We start from the raw sequence: 27,290 nt of genomic DNA, 5'->3' as shown, positions 1-27,290 counted from the left end.
AATTTGAGACTGCCTTCTTCTAATCCAATGACAAGGAGCAATAGTAGCAGTAATAATATTGATTATGGTAGCAACATATGCAGGGGCCAAAACGCAGGGTTTTCTAAGAAAACCAGTGCTCAACATCATCCAGAAAATTATGATTGCCATGAACATTTCTGCCAATCTTCTGGCCTTTACAATTCCCAGTTTGCATCCCCAATGAGCCCAACACAGTTTCTACTGCTGGTATTTTATTTTCACAGGATTCCTTTTTGCATTCTCAAGTGGGTGCTCACACTCGCCATTCTCTTCCCAAACCAACCATCTGAATCACTTGGTCCTCTTTCCAATGCCACTGTTTCAGCTGTGTGTCATGACTTTAGATATGTGCCAAAAGGATTTTATAAATAATTGAGGTGAAATTTTAAAAGCTGTGCTGGGAAAAGGAAGAATGCTGCTCATCAGAAGAAATTTTCATGGAAAAAATGTACTTCAAATTATATTGTATACCATAGTACCCTGTCTTACATCATCAATTCGGTCTGTGTTCAGGTGAGCCTCAAGTTACTCAGGTATGCATCAGAATGAACAGAATAAAATGTAATCACGGTAGTCTAATGTGAAGAAGGCCAGCCAATGCTTATAGTACACATGTTTATATTAGTAGGAGTTACTGATTACCTTAATTGGTGACTTCCATGTTAATTTAAGCTCAGTGCTCTTAAGTAGAAGAGGAGACTTGTAGACTAATACATTCCAAGAATGCTAGGTTGGAAAAGCCTGCAATGGTGCATGGCTTCTGGCAAAACAAGTTTATTGGCTTCTTTTGGATTCATTCCTAGTTTCTGAATAATTATGGGAAGCATCTCCCCCTTATTCTGATGTATTGTACTACCATCCCAGACTATTGGCTATACTGGCTAGGAGTGGTAGGCCAACCCATTAGGAAGACCCACAACTGAAAAGGGATAACTTTAGACTCAAGTAAGCTGTAAATCTTCATCCCATCTCAATGAAAAATGTGTTACAGTGATTAAACACTGGAGCTTAACACTGTCCTTCTTAGGCTTAATAGTATAAAGGCCAGCACCATCATAGACACTCCTGGTTTTTTTTTTAATGAAATTCAGATCCATAGAATAAATGAACATTACTAAGTCCTAGCTCTGATTTATTTTTCAATAAATAATGTTGAAATTAGTATAACTTAAAGTAAATGATAGTAGCTTGATATGTAGCTATGTTCTTACCCTACCCTATCCTATCCTACCCTACCTTACCTTACCCTACCCTATCCTACCCTATCCTATCCTATCCATTTATAGGAAAGGAAAAAAACCAAATTTAGCTAAAGCAGAAAAGGTATAAAATTAAACATTTTTAGCATTTTTTAAAAAAAACAGATTGGAGAGAAGAACTGAAGATGTTGTGTGTAGATCCTGGCCTTCAAATTCTTTTGTGAGGGTATCAGCAGAAGCAGCAACACATTTTTGATCTGGAAAGGCACAACAATACGGTGCGGTGCATTTTGGTTTAATTCAGAAAGTCTGAGAGATGCCAACGGATGGGGATTTTCTAAATTTGAATGCATTTCTAGAAAATCCAGGCTAACAGCCATTAAGGAAAGGGGGAAAGGAGTTGGCGGGGGGGAGGAACCACATTAAAGATTGCTGTGGCCAAAGTTCCTTTGCAGGCTGGGCCATGAAAGGGGGCTTTTCCTATTCTGTGTGAAATCTCTGTTGTTGTTTGGCAAACAATGGGCGACTGGGAAGCTGAAGGAATGAATAGGCAATCTGCAGGATGCCTGTGGGTCAGTGCTTGGGGTCTCTGTCCTAAAGCCCTATTTCTCAGCTTGCCACAATAAAGTACCATGGGGTTTAAGGCTTTGCTGGGTCACTGGCCATCTTCTATTATTCAGCATCTCACAAGGTGGAGGGGGGGGGGGTGCTTATTAATCAGCACTGACCAGAGGCCCCCTTTGGAAATGAGAAAAGAAAAGAAGGGGGGCACATATTCATACAGAGAATGAGAGAAAGAGAGAGAGAGAGAGAGAACCCTGAACAAGACTTCTTGAAAGCAAGCTCAGCCATTGGCACTTTGGGCCCAAGTTTCCCATTGCCCTCCCCCTATTTATCCCTCCAAAACTTCCAAATCAGATCACAGGACAACTGGACTCTGCTCCCCCTGTCTCAGGCCTTCTCTCCTTTCCTTGGCTCTGAAGATGATGGAAACTTTCTTGAAAGTAAGGACAGCTTTTGTTCCAATGCTGAGCCTGGCGGGAAACTAAAATGGGTATTGGAAGCACATACTGGCTTCTGATTCTGAACTTAGGAGAGGCTTCGGGGCCCCTACTGTCCTGGGAGTAGAAGGAAATTCAGACTTGGAGCTGTGGGCTTTTCAGTTGATGGATGAGATATCACTCCTGAAATTATCTGAGGATTTTTTCCCCTCCCTTTTCAAGTGGAATGGAAGGTTGTTGAATATATTAACTGGAAGAGGTTGAAGTTTCTTGACAAAGTTTTAACTAGTGTACCTGCTACCAACCACCTTAGGTTGAAGGGTGAAAAAGATTATTTACATTGGGAGAAATATGGTGGCATTATAAGCAAATTATTAGGGTGAAGCTTTAGAGCTAAATAAGTGGTTGTTTCGATGTGTGGTTTTCTTGATTTCAGATCTAATTTAGGGTAAACGAGCTACTGATTTTCCCAAAGAGTTAGGAATACATTAGTCTATTATGGCTTTGTATTACTGGAGTTGTTTATATGAAACAATCTGTTGATATTCCTGGATATACACTCCTGAGAAACTGTATTTCCCCTTTAAAAGATTACAAATGCAGTATTGCTTTTCTTTTCTAAATGCAGTTTCCTGTAAGCAATTGTTACTAAATTTGGTTTAAAAGAAGTGAGTAAATCTGAGTCACCATGTGTTTACTTGGGTGTAAACTCCATTAAATAAAATGCAATTTACTTCTGAGCAAATATATACAAGAAGGGGTGGAATGGCTACATTCTCAGATATGCTTAGGTGTGAGTTACACAAAGCTCAGGGTAACTTACAGCCAAATAAACATACATAGAATGCCACTGCCTATTCCATTTGACTAGGAACAAGCTTCTTATTGTTGGTTAGTTGGCTTTGCTTATGTATTAATTGAGAATTAGCTTCAAAATGTACAGCTCATGCTGAAAGTGCAAAGGCATAAAGTGTCCACGAAGTAATGAATTTGTTTATCATTGCAAATACTGAATTCTTGGTTATTCTGTTTTTCTTTCCCTCCATCCCCCACAGATATTAACATCAACAGTAACCCCCAAAAGTATAGAGAGGGAAATTGTCTTTATGTATTTTTGCTTTAAGTAGTGGATTTGGAGCCTGGTCAAGTGGTTTATTGATATAGGAGATGGCGATGGGGGTTTTTTTGGGCGGGGGGGGGGAGGCAATGGAAGCCTCTCTGATTGTTTTGATTGTTAATGTTTATATGGTGTTTGCTACCTTCCCAGGGTTATATTACATAATATGGACAACTATATAAGTCAAGTATAGAAACAAACAAGACTGGAAAGAGTCTTCCCCTTCCTCCATATGATCCTTTTGGATATTCAGGTTAAAATTTTCTGAATGGTAGAAGCCCTATTTATCAGGTCTTGCTGATGAAGAGAATAATAATCCCAGTGACACTCCTGTAGGATTTCCACAGTTCCCATTGGAAGCTCAAGATTCATACCATTTAAAAACCATTTCTTTCAGTGATTGCAGTGGGCGAATGCTTTCTTGATATTCTCCCCCTTTTCTCTCTCTCTCTCCCCCCCTTCTTTCTTCTCTTCTCGAGACCCTGTTCCTCAGATTTTACAGAAGTTGACATTTTAGCAAAGAAGTAATCAAATGTTATCTAAATTATTTAGAGCATGGGATTAAAGCCCTTAATGCTGCATGCTGACAAGCTTTCAAATGTAGTCTGGAGGAACAACTTTGTTGTAGTCTTCCCCCTTAGTGTACTCTTAGAAAATATTTTTCAGATGTCCTGTGAATTGTTCCTGGAATTCATGCATTGGGAGGATGAATAATTCTTTTGTAAATTATGCTCCAAAGGAATTAATAAAATCATTCAAAATACAGCCCAAATCTGTTATACATGCCATTGTGGCACCTGTAATGACATTCTGTTAGAAGATTAGTTGCTTTCATGGGTATTTGTTAAAAATATTGCAAACTTGTTCTTTTGAAACCCTGTTTGGTTTGCTATGCAGAATGGATATTAATTCAGTAAATCTTCATATTTTCAGTGTTAATCTCTGCATTTGAAAGCTTTAAACCTGTTTCCCTCGTCTTCCCAACTCCCACTGACTTTTTTCTCATACATACCATGGAATAACTCTGACAGTTAATCACAACATTTAACCTTCTCAGTTAATGTTGATAAATGTCACTCTTTATATCAGCATATGGCTTTGGTTTGCGATTTGAATATGTGTTTATTTAACTGGGACTTTCCTTTAGCAAAAACATGTTACCTTATCAATGAATTGTACTCTACCTGATTTGCTATTCATTTTGAAATGTTGTAGTAAGAGAACAGATTGCAATGTATTCAAATGGAGTGTATCCTGGTGTGAATTTAATCCATAGTAGTAGAATGAGAATCTCTTTGACATATCATTTAGAGCTAATATTATCTTAGATAATGGGCAACTTTCCCCAGGTTTGCTAACAGAGAAAAGGGAAATGTCAAGGTTAGGTTTTGCAGAATGTTATATTTGAATAACATTCACATATTATTCTAAATTAGTAAGATCATTCTTTTTTAACTTGTATTAATATGCCATTTTATAAGGTCAGATTCTACTGCATTTTCTCATGCTCTAAGTACCATTTTCTATTAGTGGCCTCATCAACTCAAAGAACAGATTCTTGATGCTGGAAGGAATGACTACACTTGTTCCATAGGGATGCACAGTAGGACTTTTGTAGAATGAAGGAAGAAAGATTTTTCATATATTACAATACCCTTCACAATTCTCTAGTGTCATAAATTACCAATTTCTTATTCATGAAAGATGTCATTAATCAAGTAATATTGAAATGAAGATGTGCATAAAGTCATAAGTAGATTGTACTGAAAATGTTCAAAATGCTGAATTTAGATATGGGTTCTCTGAAAATATCTGCTCTTTTTTCCTTCTGTCTTTCTTTCTTATGCATTTTGGTAGAAGGATTTTCTGGTGATAGCACTGTAACATTTGATAAATTTGTTGGTTAAATCAGACATTTAAAATCCTTTGATGGAGCCCTCAGGTTACCAGGCAATAGATTTGTAAAATGTTGCATGGAATCCAATAGTAGTTTTTTGGTAATGGAAAGTAATTTAGTCAGTGGAAACCATCTTATTATTTCCATTCCCTGTGTCTGGTAACCCATGTGTTTCTAGATGATTCCATATCACTCAAGAACATATTTTCAGGAAACTCTGAGCGGCTGTATTATATAGGATATATTCGTGAAAATCAATATATCCTACACAGATACACAGACACACACAAATAAAGTGTTCTCTCCATTTACTTTCCAGCACTAATGTGGAATTCTAATGCACAATTCCTATAAATCAGAAGCATAGATTTCCATCATTTCTGCTGGAAATGCACAAAAAAAACTGCATAGCTAAAATGGAAAGAAAATATTCTGAACATTTCCATCAATAGGGGCAGGGCGAAAGAAAATCACAGCTAGCCTATATGCGTGCAACATAGTCTCATCCACTTTTCACATTACCCTGCCCATTGAAGACTCACCCCTTCTCAATTCTGCCAATATTTATCTGAAAGACAAGGCTGCCCCCACCTGATAATTCCCCTTTAAAATAGGAGCATTGTCTTTGATCTACTGAGAGCATGATGGTGGGTGAGGATTTTTCCCCCTTCCTAATCTTCCTTTTGGAGAATGTGAGGGAAGGAAGGGAGGGGGAGGGAAGAATCATCTTACGTTTAGTATTTTTTTGCTTTTCAGGTAAATGTAGTAAGTTCACCATATATGCTACCTCCTTACAAACTCCCTTCATTATTACATTTCACCTTGAGGTACATATGATTCCTGGATATATTTAGAGTGTTTATCCATCTTAGCTCAGTGTTGTCTATTCTGATTGACAGGGGCTTTTTAGAGACTCTGACAAAAGGTCTTCCCATCCCTTATTTATCTGATCCTTTCAGCTACAGATACCAAGGACTGAACTCATGTCCTTGCACTGAACTACAGTTCTTTTCCTAGCAAAACCAGGATGGGAAAGATATTAACTTAAAGTAGTTTTCTCCTTCTTTATCATATAGGTGGTCATATTTTTTTCTTAAGATGTTTCCTGCTGTGATCCACTTTTTTCATTGTATAAAACACAGCATGCCTTTTCTTCTTCAAAACTATTTTATTCATATGTAAATTAAGCCAATCAGTCTATTAATTAACCAAAAGAACTGTCCTATGTAGGCTTACTTGAATGTAAATCCTTTTAGTTCAATACAGACGGGTGTGCAGCAAAACTTATTTGATTAACCAGTTAAAATTTCTAAGTAGGTTTATTATTTTCCTTTAAACACCCACCAGGACTTGAAATTTCAGTGGGAGCCATTTTGGAGATACGTATGTTATTAATGCTCTTGTATAACATTCTCACTAGCTTTTTGCATCCAACATTTTATTTTGAATTATCCAAGTTTAAAAATAATGCCCCTCTCCCCAATCATTGATGTGTTCTGCAGGACAGTTTACTGGAAGCAGAAAAGGGCATATTGGTTCCAACATTTATTTAAAAGAGGTGGAAAATAAAGAAGAAAGTTATAGCAGCATTGGGCCTGGAATACCAATGCTTAGAATGATACATTTAGAAATAAAGTAGGAATCCCAGTTATTCCAAAAGAGTGCTAGAGAGTGAACCTCGAACAAACAATAGGAAACTGTGACCACAGGACATTTAGTGTTACAGAAAGAGGGGTAGAAGGGCTATATGTCAGATTGGCACCAGCAGGGGTCATCTGCAGCCCCAGAAAGCCCTTGAACCAGTAATGTTAAATCAGAGTCCTCTTTTCATTTTTTTTGTTTTCTCCTTTGATATTAGCTGGATTACCAGGACCTCCATCAGAATTCCACCATGATGCCACATCATCAGTGCATTTTTCTGTTTGAATGTGTGCATGTAATTAAACAAGAGAAGCAGTGAGCCCAGTCTTGTGAACTCAGCAGTCTGGATCATTGATTTTTTAAAATGAGTGATTACCTAATGTTTGTGGCTAAAAGCTGTCATAATATTTGATACTGGCACTTGGCAAAGTCTCTGGATTGGAACCTGGATACTATGTCTGACATCAATATTGCCTGTAAATTTTTTCCATCACTAAATTCAGATGATGGTCATCCTTCAACACTTCAAAACCTTCACTACCAATTCCAAAAGCAAGTCAATAGGTTGCAGTAGCCAGCATTAAATGAAATGTAGTCTACGGATGTTCAGGTATGCTCTTCAGAGGTTTCAGGTGTATTGAAATGGTTCCTAATATTCTAATTCTGTTTTGAAATTCCAAACTAGTGAGTGTTTCAAACCTAGAAGCTCTGGTTTCACTGAAGAAACATGAAAAGCAGATCCTGTTGGATATTGTCTCTCTAATTTATAATTAGAAAACAGAAATATTCTCATCAATAAATTATACTAGCAAATCTTATTTGCATGGAGTCACTTGCTTCTCTTTAATTTATTCCTATTTTTTTTCTCCAGAAGTCACATTTCTTTCATTTGTATTCTACCTTTTCATTCACAGAGATTTTTTTTCTCCCTTTGCATTGTTCAGCTTTCTCTTCTCTCAACTGGGAAAATCATTTCTTACCTGGGAAGAGGGAGGGAGGCATGAAATAAAGTCCTCGGTGTTTTGCATATGCTTTAACACTGATCCAGCTTTGCTTTTGACCTCAGATTATTTTGGTAAATCAGGTTATATGGGTATATGCCTGTGTGTGCATGTGCAGTCAAAGATCTCTTTTTAGCTGCTGAACTGAATGCTGGGGGAGACCGAGAGAGAGAGAGAGTGAGAGAGCAAGTGGCAAAGGTGTGGAGAATATTCAGAATTCCCCTAATAAACAGTACTATAAACTAAAACTCACTTGAAAGGGATGGATGGATGGATACAGAGAGACAGACAGATATAAAGATAGCTGCACAGGTAGCTAGAAAGAGCATATATAATATATATGCATGAATGTGTGTGTATATGTATATGAGATAGAAGATAGATGGGCAAATAATGTTGCAACATTAGTCTTTTGTAAAAACAGATAGTGCTCCATTTCTATGCCAGATTTCATTTACCTGAGCATTCCTAGTCTTTTTACAGTAGCAAAATGTGTTCTGTACACACCCCACCTGTGAGCAGAGAAATGCTTCAAATGTTTCCAATCGCTGTATTAAGACTTTATAGAGCTGCCTCTGGGGCCAGCTCAGGAAAAAAAGCCAAGAGAACAGCGGGGGAATCAAGGTCAGAATGAAAAGGCCTGAAGTGATGAGTCTCATGTCAAAACAGCAAAAATTGTCATGCATCTTCTGTGTACGTGAGAATTAGAGGCCAACCGCATATGTATACCATTTGTTAATTTAGCCTGACCCTCAATTAATATGCAGACTACTTACCTTGCTCTAGTTTTAGATACTGAAGTCAAGCAAAAACGACAATTTCAGTTCTCTCTGTCTTCAGTTTAGAAACATGTGAAATCAGGTACATGTGCAGGTCTATGAGGTGTGAAAGGCAGAGAATACACACACACACAAAACACATCAGCAAGTTGTTTAGCACAATACATGTTCATTTGTGACTAAGGAAATGGGATGCTGGGATTATTCTAAGAATATTTTTCAATTATGAAAATATAGTAATGCTGTTAATAAAGTACACTAAACTCTACCCCAGGGGTATCAAACTGGCGGCCCATAGGCTAGATGCATCACTCACAGGCCACGCCCATCCCAGCTCTGCAAAGGGGAAAAACATTGCAATACATCACATGATGACAACATGACGTGAGTTTGACACCTGTGCTCTGCCCCATGACTAAGAGAATTACTTAGAGAGAATTATTCTCTCTAAACCTGTGCAGTTCCTAAGAATCCTCACTGACTTGATAGCATATAATCAGTCAATCAATCAATATTGTAATTTGGGATAATACAATTATGACAGTCTACAGATGATAAAAAATGCTTCTGGTCACTATTTTTATATTTAACAGGTATTATATGTTGTCTGAGAGTCAGTTTGATGTATCTTAGGGAAAAAGCTAGCTGGGTTATCTTAGGCCAGTCACTTTCTTTCAGCCTTAAGAATGGAGGAATAGCTAATTGTTTCTGAATAACCTTGCCAAGAAAACATCTTTTTTGATATCTTTTGCCCTAAGATTGGCCAACATTTCCCAAGAGATTTTTTAAAAACATTAAAATGGACTTTTTTATCAGTAACTCGGAAGAAGAAATTTGTGCAAATATTTTTCACTGATAGGTAATACTGTAGCTTCCATCACTTTCCTTATTTGTAGTTCTACCCACTGATGCTACTGGTTTAGTCTAGAATCAAATATTATCTGGGACAATCAGGCTTTTAGAGGAGTTGTTGTAGCTCCTTCTTGGTGCATAAACAAACAAACATAAACATACAGACATACACATACACATATGGGGAGAAAGAAATTATTTTGTCTATTATTGTAGTAGCAAAACTGTGATAGACACGATTGCAACAGGAAAATTGGTACAGCTCTAGTTCTAACTTTCTATTAAAAAGACAGGCTAAAATGTATCCTGATAAATCCTTGAGTTCGTCCTTGTTTTTGCATTACAGGAACTTTGTATTTCCATAATTTTTCATTCAATTGTATTGTCTTGGTTTTATTCAACCTGCTATACGAATTCACTAGCTAGTTAGTGAAGTGACTCTGTTGAACCTTGCCAACTCCTTTGACTGCTACTCCCAAATCCTTTGGGGAAATAAACAAGCAATGCTACATTGATGTCCAGACAAGTTTATGCTGTTTTACTTATGGCTATTCCACTGTAAAAAATGCCACCACCACATATTGGATGTATTGCTTGTTCTTTTGATAGCTATGAAATTTTGAAGAACAAATATATATTAAGGTATGTATGTACTACATGTCATGAGCAGAATTACAGGTAAAGGTAAGTGGAAAATACAGATTTAAATTTCTATGCAACCATACACTCCATTGGACAGTCACACTTTTTCAGTGAAACATACCACACATTGTTTTTATATGTTATATGCTTAATTTGCATTTCACAGAGAAAGGGTAACATATACATATATTAAAGTTGTTTTCTATTATTAGGAGTATAGATATGGGAGATGAACTATGGTTCACTTATTAAGAAATGCTTTCTACTAAAATGCTATTTCTGGGTATCTCTGGACAGGACTACCTGAAGATGTTGAAAGCCCCTATAACTCAACTCAGAATTATAATACTCCAATGCAAAATAAGACACATTCCTACATCTTTACAGTATGCTGCAGGTTATGACAAACCAAATCACGATACCATGTACAGTGAATAGATAAATTACTATTATTTATTTAAGAAGTTCAACTTCCCATTGATATAAATTAAAAAATACATTCTTTGTAGATTTACAATATGGAAAGAAAAATATGATACGGAAAGTAAAAGAAAAAGGGAGGGTATAGGGAAGAAAGCACAAAGTAAATTCTCAATCATTATACATTCATTCCTAAAAACTGTTTTAATTAAAATAATTCAGGGAGTAGAGAAATAAGATGCCTCTTATCCAAAAACAATGGAAAGGTCTTCTGCCCAGTTTCTTTCTCTGCTATATTGTGATGGGACAACAAGCACGTCTTTTTCTACATCAGAGCATTTTCTTCTCAATCAACAATATCTCAGCCTTGCTTTTTTCCACCAAGAAATGCCAATGATTGAACTAAGGATCTTCCGCATGCAAAGCAGGTACCTTCCTACTGAGCTATTGATCCAAGTTATAGACTCCAAAGTCTATTGATCTTAGGCTAAGTTTAGTTCCCACAAGATATCATAGTGAGGTCTTTGAGATTTATTGGCATCCAGAGGAGAAAATATTGCTGGTAAGAGTATCATGTATCAGATCATCAGATCATTCATAAAATAAACCATAATACTTATTTTTTCCCCTTTAATGAATTATTTCCCAACTGAAGCTCAAAGCACAGGAATTAGAATTAGAATTCAAAAGCTAAACAACAATAGCCAATCATCCCTGAAGGATAGGAAACATCTGAGGAAGTTTTTTTAGCTGACAAGGGGTCAGCCCTAAACCCAGAGGACCAGCCACAAAAAGGCTCCCAGGTGGCATCGTAGATGCGGTTCGTGGAGGGTCGTCTTGAGGCCTGAATAGTTTGTATGAACCTGGAGGAGAGACAGATTTTCCTCATGGACCTTGATTATGTGTTTGAATGGTCAAACAGTTGGCAACTCCAAATCTCAACCAACAAATGTTCTGTCCTACACATTGGTAAAAAAAAAAATCAATACACCAAATACAAGCTAGATGGACATGACCTCATTGACAACCCTCACTCTGTTAAGGACCTTGGAGTACTCATATCAAATGACCTAAGCACCAGAGTTCACTGCAACAGCATCACCAAAGAGGCTTTAAGACTTGTAAATGTAATCTTATGAAGCTTTTCCTTCAGTAATACTGATTTGTAAACTAAGGCATACACAACCTTTACTAGACCAACACTTGAATACAGCTCCGCTATCTGGAATCTGCACTGTATATCAGACATTAATACAATTGAACGAGTCCAGAAGTATTTTAGAAGAAGAGTACTACACTCTTCCGTTTGCAACAGAATAGTGTACACCACCAGATTTGAGATTCTAGACCTAGACAACCTTGAACTACACTGACTAAGATTGGACTTAAGTATAGTACATAAAATTATCTGTTACAATGTCTTACCAGTTAATGAATATTTCAGCTTTAACTACAACAACACAAGAGCACACAACAGATATAAAACTTAATGCAAACCACTCCAAACTTGATTGCAGGAAGTACAATTTCAGCAACAGAGTGGTCAATGTCTGGAACTCATTACCTGTTGTCACATGCTCAAACCCCCACTCATTTACCCTGAAACTAACCTCTATTGACCTCACCCCATTCTTAAGAAGTCTGTAATGGGTGTGCATAAGCACACAATTGTGCCTTCTGTCCCTGTCCTATTGTCCCCAATTATTCATACCTATTTCATGTATTTATACTTAAGTTTATTCTTATTTCTATTATATTGTAAGCATAAATCAAAGAAAAATAAATAAAAGTTCAGTTCACAAAGAGACTAAGGCAGGGATGCATTGCTTCCCAGGCCAAGAGCTGTTCCTGGTTCTTGAATAGCAGGGCAGTGACCACACTTCCAAAAGTAGTGAGTTGGACCAGGATAAAAATAAATCTAATTTACATGTAATTAGAATGAAGTATAAACTAACAAATTAATTTTCAATCATATATTCACTTTTATTTCTCTCAATAAATACTGATATTCTTCTCATACAAGTACTTGGATGCATTTCTTCATTGTTCTCGTGATCAGTCCCAAAAATTATTTCCTGTCTAACACAATTTATGGCTATTTGAACCGTAAGTTCAAAGAACAACTTTAGGACTATCATGAGTTTAAGGACCACAGAGGAGGCTGAGAAAGGATAAGGAGACATGGCATAAATCCATCAGCATTCAAAATTGGAGCATTGGATTTGTTTGGACCTTGAATCCACCATTAGAAAGATTATTTGGAAAGATTTATTGCAGGAGACACCAGAAGCAAAGTGAAGCTCTTGTAAAGCTATTACTAGCAGTTTGTCTACTGAGACCAATGTTTGATATTTTTTTTCTTTCAAACTCTTCACATAAAGACCTACCTCCACTCACTTTTCAAGTAGGATGAGCAGACAAGAAGAGAGACTACAATTTTGTGATTAACTGTGTGGGATTTTAACCAGAAATTTATGGTGACTTTCCAATTGCAGAACTTTGTTGTTGTTGTTGAAAAAGACTGTTTTGGATTATTGTATCCTCACAATAGAATACTTTTTGCCTATTTAGTCTCACAGAAACTGAAAAACGGGGTCTGATGAAAAGATCTTGTGAGGGATTAGTGCTAAAGTTTTTATCTGGAAAATGCTAGACATTCAAATCCTAGAAAATGCTAGATATTCAAATTCTTTGGCCTTGGCTGATACGTCTGTTCTCACCTCTCACAACAGATGTATGGTCAAATGTACGGTCAAGTGTATGGTCAAATAAGTCAAAATGTTGGACATGATGGTCTGGCTTTTTAAAAAAAGAGAGTCACACATAAAGAAATCAGGCATACTATCTTGCCTTTTTTTATCCCACTCTGCAAGTATTCCTGCTTCACCTACACTAGTCCTGCTGCAATTTCTGGGTGCCAATTGAAGAGATATTAAGAGAAACTTATTTTTCTGTAGTCATAATTCTCTAAGCCTTGAACCTATTTTTTTTAATACTTATTGTTGCTTAGATCTATGATGGGGATCTATGATGGAAGCCATTGTCATACACATGGCTACACACACAGACACACACGGAAATTAGGAAGGGAAAGTAAGCCATTTCCTCCTCTTCAAGGCTGCTCTTCCTCTTCAGAATGAAACACAAACAACCAGCAAGCACTTTTATGTCCATGCTAAGCAATGGGACATATCATTTTCAAAGCAATTCCAGCTCCAAAGCAGGGAGTAAGTCTATCCTATATTTGAAAATCTTTCAATTGTACAGGTTCATTTTTTACCATCTCTTACAATTTATTCAACTAAATATTGGAAAATGTAATACACTCAGAAAAATAAAATAAGTCTGTGATTTTCACTTAGATTTGAAGGAAATGTTTAGCACCAGATCAAGATTTTCTGTTTTCCTTAACTTGGTTTTTAACATCTACTGCTAAATCTCACCTTAATCTTTGCTACATATTAATCTCATTTAAATACTAGAAAGATGCAAATGCTGCTGTTGAATTTTACCATTACCATTTTACCATTAGGCTATTTATTTTTAGGGAGTCAGGTTTTATGACTGCGGCAGGCATTTGTATTGCTTCTGTTCTACTTCTGGCTTCCAGATTACCTCCTTTTTGTTATATTTTGATTTCGTTTTACATACTGTATGTTGTTTTAAGCATTCTAAGAAGTTCGAGGTGCAACATTCTGGGAAAAATAGGCTATTGGGCAACTAACAAACTACAAATAAATATGTCAGTAGAATTCATGTCTGCACAGTTCATATCTCCCATAATATGCCATATGTCCTCCCGTGCATTTAAATATTAATGAAGCTAGTATGGAATTCTACTAAAATAGTAGTTTCAATCTCCTGGTTTTTGTCCAATTATTTTTTTGTGAGAACAAAATTCCATCAAATAATAAAAGATTGTAACATTCATTTTATGAATGTTGAGACAAGTCTGCTGATGTATTATTATTGGTTTTTGAAACTCACACTTTCTATAGCTGGAAAGCTTTGCTAGCTGCATAAGAGAGAGCACTTTATTAAGTCCCTTGACCAAGTTGTCCTCTGCAAAGAAGAGAGCTTTGAAATAATCAAACACTTTTCCATTTCCTTGTTTGAGATTTAGGAAATAAATTAGCAATGGAATTTTGAATGAAAAGAACCATTTAAAAAGGATGCAAAAATGAGTATTTTAAAGATATAAGTTATGGGCGCTAAAATAATATCATCAGAAAGCAGGAGAGATATGCTGCCATAGAAAGCTAGCGGGATATATGAACACCTTGCTGGTCTTAAACCTAGAATAACCAAAGACAAATTCACATACAGAAGTAAAATGCCCGTGATCACTGCCTCTCAATCTAACCTGCTTAACAGGTTTGTTGTGAAATTAAAAGCACTCATTGATTCCACACAGGCAAGCACACTAAAAAGGTGGCCAAATAAATATGTAACAATATACAATAAAGAATATGCAGATGGAACTGACTAAACCTGAAAACATTATTCTTGAAAAGCAAGCATGTCGCCCTTCACACTTTAAAAATACCTCAGTAACTTTTCAGAATCTGTACTAAAGAGGCACTTTTAAATTTTAAACAAGTGAATAGATAAACAAGAGAACAGTGTTACTTGGTACACTCCTAGGAAATTCGGAGAATGTCACCAAGCTTGAAAGTGAGCTGTTAAAATGAAATTTGTGTCTTTGTATAGGGTGAATAGCAGGTGAAGAGATACATATTAAGCCCCTTGCCTTAACATTTGTGCATTATGTTTATCTAAATGAGACAAAGTTTTCAAATATTCATGCACAGTGACTGCATTAGAAATGGGAACAGCATCTCACCACCCTAGGTTGTCCTTTGGGGCTGCAAACCATCCAAAAGCAGCACTAGACATCTACACAAAAAATGACTTTTTCTGTAGATTAACTGCAACGGAGAACAAATCACTGACCTTTATGTAGGTTGTTGGATTTCTGCCTGTGCATTGACCCAAAAGAGATGCTGGCAGAGGAGATTCAACTCAATCAGACCATGGTGGGGTATTTCAGGGAAACGTGCATGGCATTGTGATAATTAATTTGCCTACAGATACCTTCTTTATAATGTCAAACAAAATGATAAAGCAAACAGGACATCCAAATCTTTGGAATCATGTTTCTTTTCAAAATGCACTCTTAGATTCTACATGGATATCACAGTTAGGAAATAAAAATGGGATATGCTGCCTGTGCTACCTTTGTAGATGTGCTGTCTAATGTTTTTGTAATTGGAAAAACACACTGGGGCAACCATTTTGTAAATAAGGTAGTTCTTACCCCCTTGTCTCTCTACCTCTATTTCTCTCTTCTGTATTCCCCTCTTCTGTTGCTTTCCAGTATTATGCTTATTTTTTGAATTATTTTTTTTTCTTTGGTTGTTTTTTTAAGTCTTAAATTCTCCATTCTCTTTCCCCCCTTTCCTTTTTCTTCCCCACATAAAATTCCTTGTTCATTAAAGATGGCTTCTTCTTTGTCCCAGTCTTCTTGTTTTGCAGTCGTTTCTTGTTGTTTCTCATAGTTCCAAATCTCCATTTCTAAGAATTGAAAAATGAAGCCAAAAGAACCCTTCCCTTCTTGTGCATCTTCTTTGTACTTTTTAAGTTCCATTTTCAATTCATCTAGAAGTGGTGCCATTGTATAAATTTTTAAACAACCACCTGATTGATTTTAGTCATTCAAATATAATAACCAAGAATCCAAAGATCACCAAATAATCCAAATACACACAAGCTGTTTCGTTTTTGCTCTTTTTTTCACTTTCTCTTCCTGGGGTTACTATTTAGTTGCAAAGTTTCAGTTAAAATGTATCTTTTAGAAGTCTTGTTGAAGTTTTACTGTAGATTCTTTTTAATTCCAGGCAGTCTCCTCCCTCTTCCAGATCTTGCCCTTATTCTTTTTCTCTCCTTTCCTGCTTATGAAAATTTTTTTAGTGTCCAGAAATCTTTATTATCCCTTTGACATTTTGTTTTATTTTCAGCTTAATTGCCTATTGATGTCAAAGTGCATTTTTCCAATTTCTTATTTAAGTCTCTTAGTTGTCAGTATAGGGAAGGAGGGAGAATAAAAAAAAAGCCAAACCTTTCCCTTTTCACTTTCCTTCGCTGATTCAGACTCTTCTTTGGGAGCGATGTTATTTTTTGTAAGTTTAAATTCCAGGGTACCTTAGTTGTTGCTTTTGCAATTTAACCCAGTCAGCCAAAACTTTCACTTCTTATCTTCCTCCTGCACATTCTTTTCTGGTCGAGTTCTTCTTTGAGGTGGCCATTTCTGACCACCACTGCAACCGCCTTCGGGAAAGGGAGTAATGGCCAGCTGAGGAAGAGAGATGCAGCTCTCCTCAACCCTGCTGGTGGTCTCCCCCCTCTTCACCACCTCTACAGGGTGGCTTAGCCCCAAAACCAGCCGGCTCAGGGCGCTCCAGCTTACCGCGCACGATCGCAGATTTCTGTCTGTCGCCGAAGCCCTTCAAACCGGAAGTTTGGGCTGTCCAGTGTCTTCTTAAAACTGCCAGAGATGGAGAAGCCATAATTTTTATAAGAAGACTGATACAACTTCTTAAGAATCTTACTATCAGGAAGTGTTTCTTTATATGTAAATAATATTTAGATAGCTGCAATTTTTACATGCAATAACTAGACTTTGTTTTCATAGCTGTGGAAAACAATTTTAAGTATCTTCTACATAGCTTCCCTTTATATAGTATCTAAGCACATATCAGAATCAGAATAGAGCTGGAAGGGACCTTTGTGATCTTCTAGTCCAGCTTCCTGCTCAAATAGAAGATCATATATCATTTCAGACAAGTGACTATCCAGTCTCTTCTTAAAAAACTCCAGTGATGAAGCACCCACATCTGAAGGCAACTTTTCCTCTGGTTAATTCCACTGGTTAATTGTCTTCATAAGTATCATAAGTATCCTCTCAATTTTTCTCCAGACTGAACATCTCAAGTTCTTTTAGTTATCTTCATGGATTATATCCTTAAGTCCACACATCATCTTTAATTAGCCCTTTTAAAATCTGCAAAAATTGTCAATATTTTTGGAAATGTGGTGTTCCAGAATGCTCATAGTATTTCCAATGTGTTTTAGTGGAGGGTGGAGACAAATAATAAATTCACATTTCTTTGATATACAGCCCAGACACCCTTTCAGCAACTTGTCATGTTGTAGACTCACATTAAATTTGTTGTCAATGACAACAGTGGCCATGAATTCTCCATCTTGAATGTGCCTATATAGTTTTTCTCACTATGTTTAGAACCTTACCATTTTTCTTATTAAAAGTCCTCTTTTTCCTCTTACAGCCATTTCCCATCCTGTCAAGATTAGATTGCAATTTTCTTTCAATATCCTAGGTATTGTCCAGACTTCCAGTTTTTGTCATCTATAGATTTGATAAACAGTCCATCAGTTTTACCCTCAAAATATATAATAATACTGGCTCCCAAACAGATCCCTCCAATGATTACTGCTCTATGATTTGATGTATAGGTGTTAATATTAACTCTTTGAGTATGATAAGAAAGTCAGTTATAGATTCAACTATCCAAACCATACTTTACAGTTTGCTAATGAGACTAATATGAAATCTTAGTAAAAATTGAAATCAGGTAAATTATCTTCAAAATATTTGCCTTGTTACTAAAAAAGTTATCCTGTCAAAGGAGGGGAGAAGATTTACCTCACGTGATCTATTTTTGGAAAAAAAACATATTGACTCATCAGTATTATCTTAAAAGTGCTTACAAATAAGCTGCTTTATTATCTGCTAAAACATTTTTTCAAGGGATCAATATGCAGAAAGATAATTTCTTATTAATAGGATTGACTTTCCAGAATATACTGGATAATTCTGAAAATCCAGAAATTCAAACTGAATTGATAATTCAGATCAAAATATTTGATATCTGAATTGAATGAATGATTTGAACAAATGAATGATTTGAACAAATGAATGACTGAATATATAGTATATGAAAAGCTGAGAAGTTGCAATAAATCAGTGACGTATTCAATTATGGTCGTTATTTTCAGGTCACTCTATCATCATCAGTTTTAATTGATAGAAGGCTATAATTCCAAGTTTGAGAAAGATAATGCAGATTGGGTCTTTCAAAGTTGCTCAGCTTATAAAATACCAGATTCATGCAACTATGTTTATTTTTAAACGACTGTGGGAGAGTGTAAAAGGAGTAATATTCTACCATGTGTAAAATCAATTTTTTGTTTTGAAATGATGAAAGACTTCTTCAGTAGAGGAATCACCCACCCACATTTTCTGTTTTTTTCTCTTCCTTTTTTTTTTGCATAGATATGCATGTCTTCAGAGAAGATGAAAGAAAAAGAGGTCTTAAAAATTATGGTGATTTAATTTTATTTTGCCCAAGATTGACATTCTCCTGAGTATTTGTGAAAATGAAGATGAATATGTAGGGATCCATTTGGTTGCTTTTCCGCCAGATGGCTATTGCAGACGCTGAACTAAGCTGAACGGATTGATTCATTTTTACCATATTGTAGGCTGGCATTTACCAGAATTCACATCATTCAAGTGTTAACAATTTTGGTGCATTTTTACTTTCTGAAAGATGGCTTCTGCTTTTCTAATTGTTTTCTTCATTCTTTAATCCTTAAGGAGAAAAGCAATTTCCTCAAGCGAACTGTACCCCCTGTTTCCCCCTCCATAAATCATCATGAAGATGTAGTGAAACATGATCAGAGGCAAAATGCAAGAGACAGAGTCACACACAGAATGTAGTTTACAGGCCTTCTGCCAAAGAAGTTTCATTCACAGTTGAAAATGCATTGAGATAGGTGACCTTAACAAATATTCTTGAATAAAGATTGCCCTAATGTTCTTTCAAAATTCTCTGCTAAAATTGTGAGCAGAATAATAAGTGGATGATTTCTTTGAAGTACACCTTCTCTTCCTCCTTCTAGAATGGGAACACTTTCCCTTCCAATACCTCCACCCCATTTTTTCTGACATGCTCTTTTCTGTCTCCCAAGCAGCACACTACAGAGAAGAAACAGGCAGTGCTTAAAAAGGATGATGTCTTCAACAACAAGAACAAAAATGAAAATTAGGTTGAGTAGTCCATGAAATTAGCTAGAAGCCTGCACATTTCTTTTATTTGTCTGTAAGGAAATGCCAAAATGATGGGTGATAGATGTTCTTGAAAGCTAAGTTCATGCACTAGGGATCCCTCGATGAGTCAATAGATATTAATTCCAATAAAATAATGGGAATACCACTATGCTGTTCTGACTATTCAATCCACATTCTGCCCCTCAAACATTCTATAACACATTAGGGTTGTGTAAGGAGTGATTCAAAATATGGAAGCTTCAATTGAACCTTTAATCAACAAAGATTCATAAATCATGATGTAGACTCATTTCCAATCAAGTGGCTTCTTTCCACAGCTTTTAAAATACTTTGCAGAATAAATGGCTTTTTTGCCATTTCAGTAAATAATATAACTTCACTTTCATATGTGTAGAATGCTGATGTTGCATATGCTGATTTGTAACATTGACTTGAATCATTGGGTAGATTGTATAATGTTATTACATTCTCCTCTTATACATGATCTTTTAGGGTGGCAGACCGAACCGTTCCTTAGTTTTAATTTATTTCCTCAGTTTCCAACTTCTTTGACCAGCTATAAGCCTTAACTTTGATGTTTCTTCTGGTAACAGAATATTATTACACAACTTGAAGTTCAATTCAGCTATTTGCAATCTGAACATGGGTTTAAGTCAGATGTGTACTTTTTGTGAATATACCCTGTCTACCAGCTTCTTATGCCAGAATGCTAGTAGAGATACTCACAAGAAATAGTTATATGTTTTGGGTCTCTTATAGGATCAAATACTCTGCCATAAGGAGTAGAAATGGTCATTTTGATCATTTTAAAGTAAAGAACAAATTGTAGGAATATTCACTGAAGACTATGTACTGAAACTGGGAAAAGTATTAGGTTAATATAGCCATTCATAGATTCTGATTAACATTGGATTTCCAAAAAGTTAGAGAAAGCCCAGGTAAGGGAGAAGAACTTCAGAAAATGGATAATTGTGTGGAAATAGATAAAATACTTAGGAATAAATTTGTTCCAGGTATGATTCCTGACATCTGATTCCTGCTTGCTGTATATATATTTCTAAATAAAAGCTACAAAATGCCTTCCAGAAAATATTTTTTCTCTCTAGAAAATTTGTTTAATCTATAATATTAATGTGGAACTCTATTCCAACTCCTTCTTATGGAAAACCTAGGGCAGTCAGTGGCTATTTGTATAGACCAGCATGATCTGGAGATGTGCTCAGTGCATTGTTTTTAATTTTGCAGTTTTCTTTTGTTAAGTAAGATACCAGATGTTTTCCTATGAATAAACTCCTCTGAAATTTATCTCATTTAACATTGAAAGATGGTATTTTAAATGTATAGTTTAAAACAAGGAGAAGTGAAAAGGCTAAAATTTCTAGCCAATATGGTTTATGCTATATAACCTTACATAGCATAGACCACATTGCATTATATATACAGATAATAATTCTTCTTATTTTTTGACTTTTTAATTTCCAGAAAGGGACCACAAAGTGTGAGAGTTCTATATCACACTCCAAGCCCAAGAACCACATGTCTCCTGGGAGATAGGTGGTAGCAGTAGAAACTACTGAGACACTAGCCCAAGGCAGGAGGTATGAAAATTCAGGGAACTCCTGAGAGAAGAAAACAGAGACCTCCAGTTTTCTCTATATAGACTTAGATGTCTATTACAGATTTGTTGCATCTAACCAATACATACCTTGGGATAAATTTTGTGTGATTGGAGCAATATATAAGCATAATCTTTGAAAAATCTTTCAGGACCAGCTCCTTGCCAGACCTATGGTCACTAGCCACGGTCATCCCCATCTTCAAAAAGGGAGAGCCCAGCCTAATTGAAAATTACAGACCAATCTCTTTATGTTGCATCACCTGTAAAGTCATAGAATCAATTATTAACCAATCCATTATCCTCTACTTAGAGACAAACAACCTACCCTCTAACAAACAATTTGATTTCAGAAAAAAATTATCCTGTAATCTGCAACTCCTACACTGCAAAAACATATGGACTACACAACTTGATCAAGGCAAAGCGATTGACACTATTTTCATAGACTTCTATAAAGCCTTTGATTCAGTAGTACACAACAAATTACTCCTAAAACTAAAATCTTATGGTATCTCCAGACACCTGCATAACTGGATAGATGCATTCCTGTCATACAGACAACAAATGGTCAAAATAGGGAACACTCTATCAAATTCTGTACCTGTCAACAGTGGTATCCCCCAAGGCAGCGTTCTAGGACCATCTCTCTTTATACTTTACATAAATGACCTCTGTGATCATATTAAGAGCAACTGCATTCTGTTTGCTAAAGATGTAAAACTATTCAACACCACACTGACAATACTGCTACCCTTCAAAAAGACCTCAACTATGTGTCAGAATGGTCAAACAAATGGCAACTTCAAATCTCAACAAATAAATGTTCTGTGTTACATATTGGAAAAAAAATCAGAAAATAAAATGCAAGCTGAATAATCAAGACCTTGTTGAGGACCCCAACTATGTCAAGGACCTTGGAGTACTCATCTCTAATGATCTAAGTGCTAGAGCCCACTGTAACTACATAGCCAAAAAGGCATTAAGAGTTGTTAACCTAATCCTGCATAGCTTTTTCTCCGGTAATATCATACTACTAACTAGGGCATGCAAAATATTTGCTAGACCAGTACTTGAATACAGCTCATCAGTCTGGAACCCACATTACGTATCTGATATTAACACAGTTGAGAAAGTCCAGAAATATTTCACAAGAAGAGTTCTCCACTTCTCCTCCTTCTCCTCTACTCATAGCAAAATACCTTATGCCACCAGACTTGAAATTTTAAACCTAGACAACCTAGAACTATGCTGCCTTTGGTCCAATCTAAGTATAGTACATAAAATTATCTACTGCAATGAATACTTCAGCTTCAACCACAACAATACTAGAGCACAGAATAGATACAAACTCAAGGTAAACTGCACCAAACTTGATTGCAAGAAATACGACTTTAGCAACAGAATGGTCAATGCCTGGAATACTCTACCTGACTCTGTGGTTTCTTCCCCAAACCCCCAAAACTTTAACCTTAGACTGTCTACTATTGACCTCACCCCTTTCCTAAGAGATCTGTAGGGGGCGTGTATAAGTGCACCAATGTGCCTACCGTCCCTGTCCTATTGTTTCTTTTTTATTCGTATCCATTTCATATATTCATAACCATGCTTATACCTGTTATCTAATACTTGCTTGACAAATAAATAAAATAAAATAAATAAATAATGAGTGAGTGAGTGAGTGTCAGGATAATATTATAGTGGCTGGACGAAACACTTACTATTTTTTTAAACACAGGGATGCATGTTACTTTTTCCTCTGCCAACCTTGTGTTTTATAGTTTACCGATCTCTGTGGCATTGAATTTCATTGTGTCAACCTGCTTCTGCTTCCATTGCAAGTCCATTAATTAGCATAGGTATGCCAAATTTGATAGCATGATTTTTTTCCAATGGTGTAGAAGTTCTTCTCAGGATGGTCAGGTTTGTTAATTGGCCATGTTTATTCCCTTATTATCTCAGAAAGTTTAGGTTTAAAAGTAGTAAAATATACTGTCCTACAAGAACAAATCAATGGTTATGTTCAGTATCATGAGAAGCCTAGAAAGTGAATGAAGAAGTAGGAGAATACTTTTTAAACTGTTTTTATTTTTAAGTTGGGGTAGGACATTTTCATCACTGGTTCAGCAGTATTTAGGGTCCTTGTTGTCCCTGATATCCCTTCTCCATCTATGTAATCTGTGTGTTTACAAAAGATTCAGGAGCAATAATTTGAAAATTATTGTGGTGAAATTCTTGAAGAATCCAGCTAAAACATTATATAGTTAATATCCTTCAAAGGATCTATCATCCTTTCAGATTTTATGCAATTTTGCCCTAAATGAAACTGCTTTAGACATTTTGATGTTTTCCCACTATGATTAATGAATGACCTTTTCTTTAAGTGAAATCCTAAATTTTAAAATATCTCAAATAACATTAGTCTGCTCTTAAATTGAAACCTTGATTTGAGTCATTCCCTCTGAATCTTACATCACCAATTCATAAAATCTACTTTCTTCTTATCAAGTACATTTATATCATATTTAATATACATTTATTCCCATCTATCCATCTATTATTTTGGAGATTTTTTTAGAAGTTGTATTTTATTTTATTCTGAATTGCAATACTGTACTTTGAAATTATTTTAGTTGTGGACCTTTATTTCCAATGGTGCTAAAAATAATGCTTCTTCTAAAAATTCTACAGTTGTAGAATTTTTGAGGGAAATTATGAAGCTGGCCTTGTTAGAAACAGATATGTCCATTAAAGAGTGTAAAGGAAGGCAAATAACAAATATGTAACATGACACCACAATGCAAACTTCATATCTTAAGTACAGGCATGCAATGTCACAAGAGAAACTACCAGAGATGTAGTCTGTATTGTCAACGTCCATGCTTTATCATTTTTTTTGGTCATTGTGGCTGGAAACTGACACCTATAGCTAAAAATTGAATGTTAGACAGAAAGTGCAAACTAGTAGTACAATATTTAGCCTTTATTACTTCCCTTTGTAGAATTATAAAAAGCTACAACAACATGGAGGAAGAAATCCCTGTGAATATGACCCATAATTTTGCCATTTTATAGTATTTTCTTTTGTGCTTGGTTCAGCAGCACGTATCCTAAAATTGGAACCATACAGAGAAAATTAGCATGGCCTCTGCAAAAGGATGACACACAAATATATATAGTATTTTTTTCGTAGTTGAATTGAAGTTGGCAGGCAGCAGGCCATTTTGCTTGACTGTACTTGCCCAGCTGGAAGAAGCAATAAAAAAAACCATGTCAGTAATGCACAAAAAACTTATAAGGTCATGTCACCAAGTTCTCAGCTCAGCTTGAACAAGTTTCAGTTGGTAAGAGAACTTATGGCAGCTCTCATATGGAAACAAAACAGCATTGTGCCTATCTTGCTATTAACTGGTGTTTGGAAGATGGTTAACAATGTGATATCTATATACAGTGGCTAGGAGAATTTTTTGCATTTAGAATCCAATGGCTTAAATGTTTTCAAAAACAGAAATATGTATAAATTCAGCTTGTTACTAAACGTTACTCCAACTCTTCAGTATGTTTGCAGACTAAAGTTTGAGTTTGATAACGGAAATTTTCTCAGAAAATACTAAGTAAATCTTAGCAATGTTACAGTATCTGAGAAATCCATTACACAATCAAAATAAAACAAAAAGTAGCATCACCAGACTGGTTGTGAAACAAAAACAAGTGTTTCCCACTTTTAATTGCTCACCTGCTTTTCTCTTCATTTCAGCTGATGGAACAGGTTTAGTTACAGACAATGTGCATCAGAAATCCCTTGGCAGTCCAGATCAGAACAACTGAACAACAATCATGCACCTACTTAGACACACCGCAAGTCACTGAAATAAAATCACAATAAACTACCATTTAAATATCTGGTTTCAACACATTAATCATAAATTAGCAACATATAACATGTAAGATTAAGATATGGCTGGCTAGTCTGCAGTTCAACATGTTATGCAAAACCGACTACAGATAAGCTTCTTAAACAGAAAGTGATTAAGGTCATAAAAACAACTGTAGGACTGCAGTCTGTGCAATCCGTGCGTGCTGCCCGTATTACTTGCAAAAATAATTCTGGAATTTTCCTAAAATAGACGGAAAGGAAAATTCTGAATGGGTTTAAGACTATCTCCAGCATCTTAAAGAGATGGCACCAAACTATCAAATAACCAGGACTATTATTTCCAATGGTATTATAGATAATGTTGAGGAGCTTTTCTGAATTTGACTTTCATGCAATTTAGTAAAAAAGATTTTTGTCAAAGAGTCCATCGATAAAGCATTTGGCAGATATATTGGAAACTTGAAAAAATGAAACATTGATTTCATATTTTCATATAGGACTGATTAATATAAAGACCAACATTTTTTAATAATCTATCTTACATCAGACTCCAGCCTATAAAATAAAAAGAGATTAGAAATAATAATTATTGACCTAGATACTTATATTAACTGATCTGATAATTATTCCAAACAGCACTTACAGTTCTTACTGTATGATAACATAACATGCTTTGAATCTGTAAAGAGATAGCTCATTCACCTTGGTCCTTGTTTTTTAGGTATGGGCAATTATTGGGAGAAGAATATGAGGGTGGTTTTTCTGGCTCCACCAGGGGAGAAACTTATCTAATGTGGTGACTAGCATGTATGCATATACACATGAGTTATAAAGACAAGTAGGATGTTCTTTTATTTTGTTTAATGAAAAAAATGCATGAAATTCATTTTTATTTTTCATTATGTTCAAATTTCTAAAATAAAATCTGCAAACTTTCAACTAAGAGGATTTGTGATTTGTAGCCCAGGATTTTTTTTTTTAATGAAAGGATGCAGAGGTATTGCTCTGTATTTATTCTAAATCCCAGAGTCTTATAGAACATGAAAGGCAAACCCATTTATAATGGCATAAGCTTTTAGAGACTGTAGTCCACATATTCAGATACACAAATACACCTGCCATCAGGTACCACCAAAAACTTGTCATTTCTGTTTGCTTCTTTCTTTAAACAAAAAGTATTTCCAACATAAATACTTTAACCTTATATTACCTTTTCAGTATGATTTAAAGATTTCTGGCAAGGGTAAACTAAACTGGAATATTTAGAGACAAAATTAACATATGTGTGAATTGTAATTAATTGTAATTAACAACAGAGCTTTCTTAGATGTCTAGAATATCACTGTATTCTAGTGATAAAGTATTTTAGGAGGATAAAACAAAAGCAACATCAATAACCATTATAATTTGGTGTGACTGAACATACAGTAATATGATTTTCTAGAAATTAGAGCAGACAAGAAAGTATAAAAATGAAGACATTATTTCTTTTAGAGTAGTGTGTACAGTCCAATCCTATGAAGATTTGCTTGGAAGTTAAGTTACTTTATATTCAATTTGTAGTTAACTGCTGCTTATTAAAAAATAAAATAAAAAACTTTTTCTTCCAGTTTTAAAACAAAATGAAATTTCTTTTGCTGAGAATAGAAGGAAAATCACCTGGTTTAATAAAATCTGTCCTCCTGAAGGTTCTAAAATCTCTCCTCCTGAAGGTTTTACACATACACACACAGACACACACTACATACATACATATGCAAATTACAAGCCATTTCCAGTGAAAGAGATTAAGAAAGGAGTGGGGGGAAAGACTCTGAACTACAGCTTGAGCAAAATTGATTCTCCGGGCTCCCTGAACTTTGAAACCTGATGAGGACTGCTGGTTTATGGTTCATCACAGGGAGCATCTCTAAGGAACACTGTGGGTGATCCCAGGTCCCCTCTTTAATCCAAAGAGGAATTTAGGAAGCTGATTCATATACTGGCTTCTTTCTTCACCATGGTCAATAGCTTCACTCTTGCAGACCCATAGAATAGAATAGAATAGAATAGAATAGAATAGAATAGAATAGAATAG

The 27,290-nt window shown here is 35.7% G+C and overlaps 1 non-coding gene across 1 annotated transcript; it reads left to right on the top strand.

The window, feature by feature from the left end:
- The first annotated feature begins 24,422 nt into the window (after positions 1-24,422).
- Positions 24,423-24,524, top strand: LOC113440035 (U6 spliceosomal RNA). The gene has a single exon (XR_003374659.1). It is a non-coding gene; the product is annotated as a U6 spliceosomal RNA (small nuclear RNA).
- The last annotated feature ends 2,766 nt before the right edge of the window (positions 24,525-27,290 follow it).

The sequence above is a fragment of the Pseudonaja textilis genome, chromosome 3 (assembly GCF_049901715.1).
Source record: "Pseudonaja textilis isolate UNSWEBS1 chromosome 3, rPseTex1.2, whole genome shotgun sequence".
Classification (NCBI taxonomy): Eukaryota; Metazoa; Chordata; class Lepidosauria; order Squamata; family Elapidae; genus Pseudonaja; species Pseudonaja textilis.
Note: the sequence above shows the minus strand (reverse complement) of the source record. Positions and strands in the feature narration are given on the sequence as shown.